Source organism: Vidua chalybeata, chromosome 1 (genome assembly GCF_026979565.1).
Source record: "Vidua chalybeata isolate OUT-0048 chromosome 1, bVidCha1 merged haplotype, whole genome shotgun sequence".
NCBI lineage: Eukaryota > Metazoa > Chordata > Aves > Passeriformes > Viduidae > Vidua > Vidua chalybeata.
The window spans coordinates 56,194,439-56,203,933 of record NC_071530.1 but is presented as its reverse complement, the minus strand read 5'-3'; the positions used below and the strand labels follow the sequence as shown (position 1 = coordinate 56,203,933).

The following is a 9,495-nucleotide window of genomic DNA, read 5'->3' as shown; positions in this document are numbered from 1 at the left end:
TTCTTTCTTTAACTGAAGAAGAAACTAGTTCAAAACCATTTCAAGAGGTGGTTTCAACATCCCACTAGCAAAACCACTTGTACAGAAGTGTAGTTAGCAATCATTCTTGTGATACCTTAAAGGGGGCTACAAAACCCTAGCTGAGAAGGCCACAGACTCCTTTCTGAGGGACAGTTATACACAGTCCCTAAAGGTGTGACTTGCTTGTTGCTAGTGTGAATCTGTTAAAAATGCTCATTTAAACCAAATTAACTTTAGAACTTCCAATAATAACAGCTACCCATGGTCTATCAAGCAGTTTCTGACATGAGTTTTTTTTTCTAACTTCTGCAGTACAAAACTACAATCTACATGAGCTTCTACATACATTTACAAATGCACTACTCCTTGCAAAGACTTCTGGCTGAAAAAAACTGTCTGTGTCCATGCACAAATATCCATTACTATTCCAGATGAGAATGAATCATGATTTTAAAAAGTTAAGATTTTAGCTGAGGGATAGAAGAAATTTTTATTGATCAGGACATAAGTAGGTAGACAATAGGTTAATGATTGTTAGATGCTTATGCTAGAGCTGATTGTTCCATTATGAGCTTGCTTATAGAAGTAAGTGGAATAAGTGAACCATTATAAGAACATGTTAAAGCAAGTAGAACAATGGTTAGTTAGTACCTGGGCTTTATGTCAATCAATTACAAATCAGGGGACCTTGGATCGTGCCAAAGTGTCACGGAGACCTGATAAAGACTTTCCTGACTTCATCCTTCAAGACCACTGACCTAATTAGAGACCACCGACCCAATTCAAGAGAAGAATTGCACACATGTGAAGGACTAATAATCTCATTGTTATGAATGAGGTCTTTTATGTCTATTTTAATAAACCACAAAATTAGAATTTAGCAGCAATTTTAATTGAGAAGCAATTTTATATAAAATGAATATAATCAAGTAAGCATGTACAAAGTATATTTGACAGTGATTATTTAAGTCTGACTAAGGTTCTGATAAGTCATAAGCAAAACCAACTGGGGTACAAAACCGACCAGGGTATGGGGGGGGGCGGTTCTCACTTTGCCTCCTGTACAAAAACAAAAGAATCCCAGCTAAACTTATATACTGTATCCTAATACATATTCATCGATATTTTCTGTAAATGTCCTCCTATTTTCGATTCTTGAAATCTACATCACTACACTAGACTGCTTCGCTTGTTTCTAAGGCTTCTTCTTTGGCTTTTCGGTGGTCGCTTCCAACAAAGGCTTCATCATCGTCACTGTCCTTTGAACAGCCCCACAGGTTACACATGCGCCCCAAGTCTTGTGTTATAGAAGCCAGCATTATATTCCAAAAATAAGCCTTATTACTTCTTAGATACCTGGAATCATCCTAATTTTGTCTATTTCAAGGCTGATTCCTTAATTATCCCAAGGCCTATTCCACTTTGGGATTTTACTTATCTCAAACTACATCCTGCATCCTGTTTTCTCATGAACATCTGAAAGTATCTGTTTTGTGACACTAATTACATATCCCTTTCCTCCATTATTTTTAACAAATATTTTCTAAAATATTGATATAGTTACAAGTATAAGCATAAATCATATTCATTTATTACATCATTTTAATAAAGAGTGGGAATGGGAGGTGCTGGGGTTATGTATATGTATTGTATATAAGATCTCAGGAAATAAATAGAGGATAAAGAACCTTGTACAGGGTGGTCCCACCTTTTGGAGACGACCTCTGTGCCACCCACCGGTGTAACAAACATACCACTTTCTAACTTTTATTAGTTAGAGAGTCTTCATCTGTGATCTTTGGTTTTAATGACTCAAGAACATGTTGTCATTAACAATGCTAAATGATAGCAAGATTTGAGAGTGAAGTCATACCTTGTAGAATTAATCAAATTACATTTGATTCCAATAAATTACATTTATTTCCAATTGTCTTGGTTTAAAAAATAGGTGTCTGCTAAGGAAGGCAGGAGCCTCCCTTGGAATGGAAAACATGACCCCCTTCCCTCCGAATTGCTGTAATTTTGAAATTAAGGGGCTTTCAGACAAAGATATGGGAGAAGAGATAACCATTCTTTACTAGTATGTTTAACAATGCAAACAAACAACAACAATGGCAGTGACACCAAACAGAACCAGAAACTCATTAACAGCCTTCTCTCGGCTGCAGGCACTTTCCCCTTTGATGTAATTATGGTTAAAGATGGCAGGGGCACTGGTGGCTCTTGGTTGGCAGGACAGGTGCGATGATTCCCCCCTGGCTGCAGGGGGCGTTCCAGTGTGAGTTCAGGGACCAAGCGGTAATGGCATGCGCAGCTGGTGGGGTGGGATAGAGAAGGGGTTTCTATTACGAACTGCCAGGGGTGGCCGATCCCAGTGGATAGCAAAAGGAGCTGTAGCAGGAAATCTCTGAAGAAGCAAGCTGGGATGTAAGATCTCCCAGGAAGCAGAAGGTGAAAAGCTACAGTGCAGCACAAACCCGAAGCAATAGCAGAGGTACAGGGGGGATTGGGCAGTAGGAGTCTGGTTCCGAAATGCAGTAAAAGGCTCCTTGGGCTTTTCTCACTGGCTGAGAAAAGCTGGTTCTTCAGATCTTGGCTGTGTGGAGGGTGGGGGCAGCCCTCCTGGTGGGGCACACACTGCCACTGGGCTTCCCCACAGCAAAGCAGGAAAAGAAGCCCAGCCGACCAGTTCAGTCACAGTGCCAAAGCAAAACAAAACCAAAAAGAAACAGGCAAACCCCACAGAAACAGCAGGATCCCTGGTCAGAGATGACAAGAACGGGCAGGAGATCATGCTCTTTTAAAATGCCTTTATTAAAAAGTGACTGGTTCGGGTGGGGACCCGATGGGTTGCGCACACGCCGCCGCTGCTTCCCAGAGTGGCATGGAGGAGGAGGAGTGCAGCTTTGCCCACTTTGCATGCAGGCAGAGCTGGGGATTCCGTCCTCATGGGAGTGGCAGGAGATTCCAAAGTCCGGGCTGTAGCTTAGGGTCCTCATTCTAGCCGACATCTCTGTGATTAGAGTGAGAAATTAAAAAAGGTCCCTACGGACACTAGAACTAGTTGCTCACCCTTTGCAGTCATTTAGGTCCTACAATTTCATGGTGGCTCGCTATTTTAGGGGTTTTTAGGTGCTGGATTTGGTGTGTTTCTGCATTTGCATCTTGCCTCTGATGTCACTTCCTCCTCACAGTCCCAGATGCCATTTTCTAGGAAGCAGAGAGGGATTTGTAACAGGGGATGAACAACAGGTAATTGATCAATGACAAGTTAACAATAGGCCATTAGATAACACTCTATAACCTTTAAGAAATAAGCAATTTCTTATTCATAACAAGAGATACCTCCCATGCATATCCAATCCAACTGCCTGCCAGAAGAGAGAAGACTGCCTCTCCCCTCGCCCCCAGCTTCCCCCAGAAACCCCAGCTCAGCTTCCATTCATTGCAACAGCCCCAGAGCCAGGGAAGATGGGGGGTGGTGTGGGGACAGCAACCACCCCTGGCCACAAAACAAAACAAAAGTGGGATGGGATGGGATGGGATGGGATGGGATGGGATGGGATGGGATGGGATGGGATGGGATGGGATGGGATGGGATAATAAACCAGGCCCAAGACATCACTATAGCCTGATAACAATGTTCACCAATATTTTTAATCATGCCTATATGTATTAATTCCAAAATTTTAGGTATTTGCAGGATCAGGACCATAGGACTCCACTGTTACACTGGCAAGTATTGACATACTACATCAGAGGAAGAAGCAGTTCACTCACAGAGTATAGTGTGAGGAAAGAGCAGAGCAATGAAGGAAGCCAAATCCCATTGAGGAACTCAGGTAACTGCAGAACTATATCAATTTTGTGAAAAATGAGGTTGACTCTCCTGGTACAATTTAGAAGTTTAATAAAGGATAATAGGAGACAAAGACAATAAAGCAAAGATTTACAGCCGGCTGCTTGGCATTCAGTTAAGAGCACACCTACTGTTTCGAAGACACCTTTACATACCCTTTATTGCATCAGTCTATTTTATATTCATAAACAATTATGCATGTTTAAACTTTTGGCCAAACTATTTTACATGTTCATAGAACTATTTAGCATGGCTCCTCCTCAGGTTCGCCTTTTTAGAGTGTGAGTATTTCTTGGCTGTGGTTTTAGTCCATTTTTGTTAGCACCTCTGGTTTGGGCTTTGGTCCGTATTTGGTTCGCAGGCAGTGGGTGCTGATTAGTAGGAGGGGTCTCCATCATATGTTCATTGGATATTATCCCAACCAAGCAGGCAGTTTAACACAAGCATACTGTATCAGCTATTTCACTACTATGTCTAAGTTTAGTTAACAACAGAAATTAAAAAAACTATATCTTTATAGTAAAGTTACTTTAAGATTATACATACAGCATCCATCTTAATATTTGCGAAAAGCAACTATTATAATATGTATTTATAACAATTTATAGAGAAAAAAACCTTGAGACAACATGGAAATTTTTTTTTTGAAAATACATTAAAAAGTCCCTATCACTTCCTTTGTAAACTTACAGTTTTTCTTTACTGCATTTTATTTTTCTTTAAGAAATGAGAAGTTACTATTATACTCAATGATTCCACTTGCTCTGGCAGATGGACAAAGACCTGCAAAGAGCAATAATATCGGCTTGTCACACTTTTCTGCCAAAAAAGTGCCACTGTATATTCTACTACCAAAAGCCTGAGTATCTCAGGGCATCTCACCACCCCACAAGAGCTTATCTTGTTAACTAGTCAGATAACTCAAACAAGACAAGCTGTCTTGTAGTGAGTCATTTTGGTGCCATGGGAGTAACACTAGTCTTGAACCTTCTAACTACCAAAAAAACATCTTGTTGTTGAAATGAGATCTGGCAAGATAGGTTGGATTTCTGACTGACAGACACTCACTTTACAAACTATAAAAGTCACACCAAAATTTCACAGAGCAGAAATCTTCTATAAATTTTCATGGAAATGTATGGAGCTTTCCCCATGACTAGGGATGCCTGCTTTGCAGTTACTTTCCAGGGGTTAAGTGAAGGAATCTGTGTACATTACTGTCATTTCAGTGGTAAGTTACATTTGACTCCTAAACAATACTATTTATTTTGGTAGCTTTACTATAGGTACCTTGATATAGTGCAGCATTATATGTTATGCTCTAATCTACTAGTAGTTCTTTACTTTTATATTCTGCAGTAAGTAATTCTGATTAAGATCTTTATCTGTTATTTCTTGTCTGTTTAATAAATAATCATTTTTATAAATAGACCTGATTTACCATCATTATAAGTTGTGGACAAGAGTGATTCATTAGACTGTTGTCAAAATCTGAGGCTTGTCAGCTTCTACTTGTCCCATGACCCTGGGAAGGGCTCAATAACAGCTATGCAATCTGTGGGTAAGGACTGAACTGGTCAGGTCTTGCTGGAGAGGAAGGGAAGCAATCCCTTCTTGAGGACTGCTCCTCATGAATGCAGAGCAGGACCAAGATCTCTTATATTGTCCCTGATGTGCCTAGCACAATCTCAGGTGAAGGAAGGATCGTAGGTTGTAGCATCAGCTCTTTCCCATAGCACCTCCTCAGGAAGAGACAGGGAATAGGGATGGGTGGCGTAAAGAGCCATTCAGGAACGAGAGGTGGAGCTTCCTTTGTTCCGGAGTGACTGATTATAAGAACACTGAGCAGGTGAGTTGCTTGCATAAAGAGCCTTTCAGGAACAGGAGGTGGAGCTTCCTTTGTTCCTGAATGACTGATTATAAGAGGCCTCTGGGGAGCGTGGTGACCTGGAGCGCAGTGAACAGGAGCAGGCAAAGAGGGTCGTGGTTGTGGCAGTTCACGCAGACAAGGAAAGCAGGCAGGTTTGCAGGTCTTCTTGCTAGTAAGGTGTTCTGTGTGTTGTTGTTTCTGTTGGCTGCTTGATTTTGGGCTTTGTGCTAATAATGGTTTTAACACAGTCGAAAACTGTGGCTGGTACAAGTGTATGTGACCAAGTGGAGCCCTCCAAAAAGGATGTGTCTGTACAGGCCCATTCCTGCCTGGATTGTCTGAGCTTATCCATGGTTTCAGGGGGTGTTGTGGAGGAGGCCTGCCTAGGGTGTGAACAGGTGAATGACCTCCTTTCGCTGGTAGCTGAGCTTAGGGAGGAAGTTGAAAGATTAAGGAGTATCAGGGAAAGTGAAAGGGAAATAGACTGGTGGAGTTCAGCCCTTACATCTTTGAGGGAGGCCCACCAAGAGCCAGAGGACTCATATGCCGCTCACTCCCAGGCAATAGAAGGGCACCTGGTAGATGAAGGGGAATGGAAATGGGTCCCTGCTCGGGGAGGTAATAATAAAAATTTCTCCAGACCTCCATCCCCTAGCCAAGTGCCACTTCAGAATACGTATGAAGCGCTGGATCTAGAGAGCCAGCCAGATGATTTAGAAGAAAATGATCTGTCCAGTGAGTCTCCCAATTATGACTCATCTGTAAGACGGATCACCACCTCTAACACCAAGAAGAAACGGGTAATTGTAGTGGGTGATTCCCTTCTGAAGGGAACAGAGGGCACCATATGTCAACTGGACCCATTCCACAGGGAGATCTGCTACCTCCCTGGGGCTCTGGTATGAAATATCACTGAGAGACTTCCTGGGCTGATTCAGCCCTCTGATTATTACCCACTGCTGATACTCCAGGCTAGCAGTGATGAGATTGAAAAGAGGAGTATCAAGGCAATTAAAAGGGACTTTAGGGCACTGGGTCAAGTGGTTGATAGGACAGGGGCACAGGTAGTGTTCTGCTCTGTCCTGTTGGTGGCAGAGAAAAATGAAAAAAGAAATAGGAGAGCTCACATTATAAATAAGTGGCTCAAGGGTTGATGTCATCAGCAAAATTTTGGATTCTTTGATCATGGGGCAACTTTTACGGTACCTGCTCTACTGCAACCAGATGGGACACATCCCTCTGTTAAGGGCAGAAGGTTTTTAGCTCATGAACTGGCAGACCTTGTTGAGAGGGCTTTAAACTAGGTCTGAAGGGGGAAGGGGATTCGTATGGGCTCTCTGGCAGCAGGCCCAAAGGTGGTAAGCCTGAGTTAGGGCAGAGATCAGTGGCCCAGCTGAGGTGCATGTACACCAATGCACGCAGCATGGGTAACAAACAAGACGAACTGGAAGCCATGGTACAACAGCAGAACTATGATGTAGTCGTCATCACAGAGACATGGTGGGATGACTCACATAGTTGGAGCACTGCACAGGATGGCTTCAAGCTCTTCAGAAGAGATAGGAAAGGGAGAAGAGGTGGAGGGGTGGCCCTTTATATTAAGGAGGCTTTTGATGCCATAGATATTGTAACTTATGAAGATGGAGTTGAATGCCTATGGGTAAGAATTAAGGGGAAGGCCAACAAGGCTGATACCCTACTGGGAGTTTGTTATTGTCCACCCAACCAGGAAGATGAGGTGGACAACTTATTCTACAAGCAGCTAGATACTGTTTCAGGATCATTACCCCTTGTTCTTGTAGGTGACTTTAACCTACCAGACATCTGCTGGGAACTTAATACAGCAGAAAAGAGGCCAGTAAATGTTTAGAGTGTATGGAGGACAACTTTTTGTTGCAACTGGTGGGTGAGCCCACCAGGAGAGGGACTATGTTACACCTGCTGTTTTCGAATAGAGATGGGCTGGTGGGAGATGTAGTGGTTGGAGGCCGCCTGGGGCAGAGTGATCATGAAATTATAGAGTTCTTGATATTTGGTGAAATGAGGAGGACCACCAATAAGACTCTTACACTGGACTTCCAGAGGACAGACTTTGGCCTACTTAGGAGACTTATTCAGAAAGTTCCTTGGGAAGCTGCCCTTAAAAACAAAGGAGTTCAGGAAAGGTGGGTGAGCTTCAAAACAGAGATCTTGAGGGCACAGGAACAGACTGTCCCTGTGTGTCGAAAGATGAGTTGACAAAGTAAACACCCAGCTTGGATAGGCAAGGAGGTTTTGAAGGAACTTAAGAATAAAAGGAGGATGTATCATCTTTGGAAGGAGGGTCAGGTCTCTCAGGAAATATTAAGGGGACTGCTAGAGCACGTAGGAAAAAATATTAGGGAGGCCAAAGCTTAGTTTGAACTTAAAAGGGCGACTTCTGTAAAGGATAGTAAAAAATGCTTTTACAAATATATTAATGGTAAAAGGAAGGGTAAGACTAATATTTGCTCTAACACCTTCTTTGCCTCAGTCTTTAGTGGGAAGATGGATTGTCCCCAGGACAACTGTGCTTCTGGGTTGGTTGATGATGCCAGGGAACAGAATGGTCCCCCCATTATCCAAGAGGAGGCATATTCATAAATCATGGAACCAGATGGGATCCATCCCAGGGTGATGAGAGAGCTGGCAGATGAGCTTGCAAAGCCACTCTCCATCATTTACCAAGAGTCTTGGCTCAGTGGCGAGGATCCAGATGACTGGAAGCTGGCCATTGTGACACCCATTCACAAAAAGGGTGGGAAGGAAAATCCTAGTAATTATAGACCGGTCAGCCTGACCTCAGTACCTGGCAAGATAATGGAGCAATTTATACTGAATGTCATCATGCAGCATCAACAGGATGGCCAGGGTATCAGACCTAGTAAGCATGGGTTTAGGAGGGGTAGGTCATGTTTGACCAACCTGATCTCCTTTTATGACAAGGTGACCCGCCTGCTAGATGCAGGAAAGGCTGTGGATGTTGTGTATCTGGACTTCAGCAAGGCCTTTGACACTGTCTCCTACAGCATACTGCTGGAAAAGCTGACAGCCCACGACTTGGACAGGAGCACTCTTTGCTGGGTTAGGAACTGGCTGGATGGACGGGCTCAGAGAGTGGTGGTGAACACTGCTGCATCCAGCTGGCGGCCAGTCACCAGTGGTGTCCCTCAGGGGTCTGTGCTGGGGCCAGCTGTGTTCAATATTTTTATTGATGACATGGATGAGGGGATTGAGTCCTTCATTAGTGAATTTGCGGACGACACTAAGCTGGGAGCATGTGTTGATCTATTGGAAGGTAGGATGGCTCTGCAGAGAGACCTGGAACAGTTGGATGGATGAGCAGAATCTAACAAGATGAAGTTTAATAAGTCCAAGTGCCAAGTCCTGCATTTTGGCCACAATAACCCCCTGCAGTATTACAGGCTGGGGATGGTGTGGCTGGACAATGCCCAAGCAGAAAGGGACCTAGGGGTACTGGTTGACAGCCAGCTGAACATGAGCCAACAGTGTGCTCTGGTGGCCAAAAAGGCCAATGGCATCCTGGCCTGTATCAGGAATGGTGTGGCCAGCAGAAGCAGGGAGGTCATTCTCCCCCTATACTCGGTGAGGCTGCACCTTGACTGATCTGTCCAGTTCTGGGCCCCTCAATTTAGGGAGGACGTTGAGATGCTTGAGCATGTCCAGAAGAGGGCAACAAGGTTGGTGAGGGGTTCGGAACACAAGC

At 43.6% G+C, this 9,495-nt stretch overlaps 1 long non-coding RNA gene across 2 annotated transcripts; it reads right to left on the bottom strand.

The window, feature by feature from the left end:
* Nucleotides 1-2,817: 2,817 nt before the first annotated feature.
* Nucleotides 2,818-7,147, bottom strand: LOC128797102 (uncharacterized). Of its 2 annotated transcripts, XR_008434013.1 has the most exons (5): nt 6,957-7,147; nt 4,571-4,663; nt 3,802-3,875; nt 3,118-3,231; nt 2,818-3,034 (listed from the first exon to the last, which is right to left on the bottom strand). It is a non-coding gene; the product is annotated as an uncharacterized LOC128797102 (long non-coding RNA). The 2 variants fall into 2 exon arrangements; XR_008434012.1 differs by lacking the exon at nt 3,802-3,875.
* Nucleotides 7,148-9,495: the final 2,348 nt, after the last annotated feature.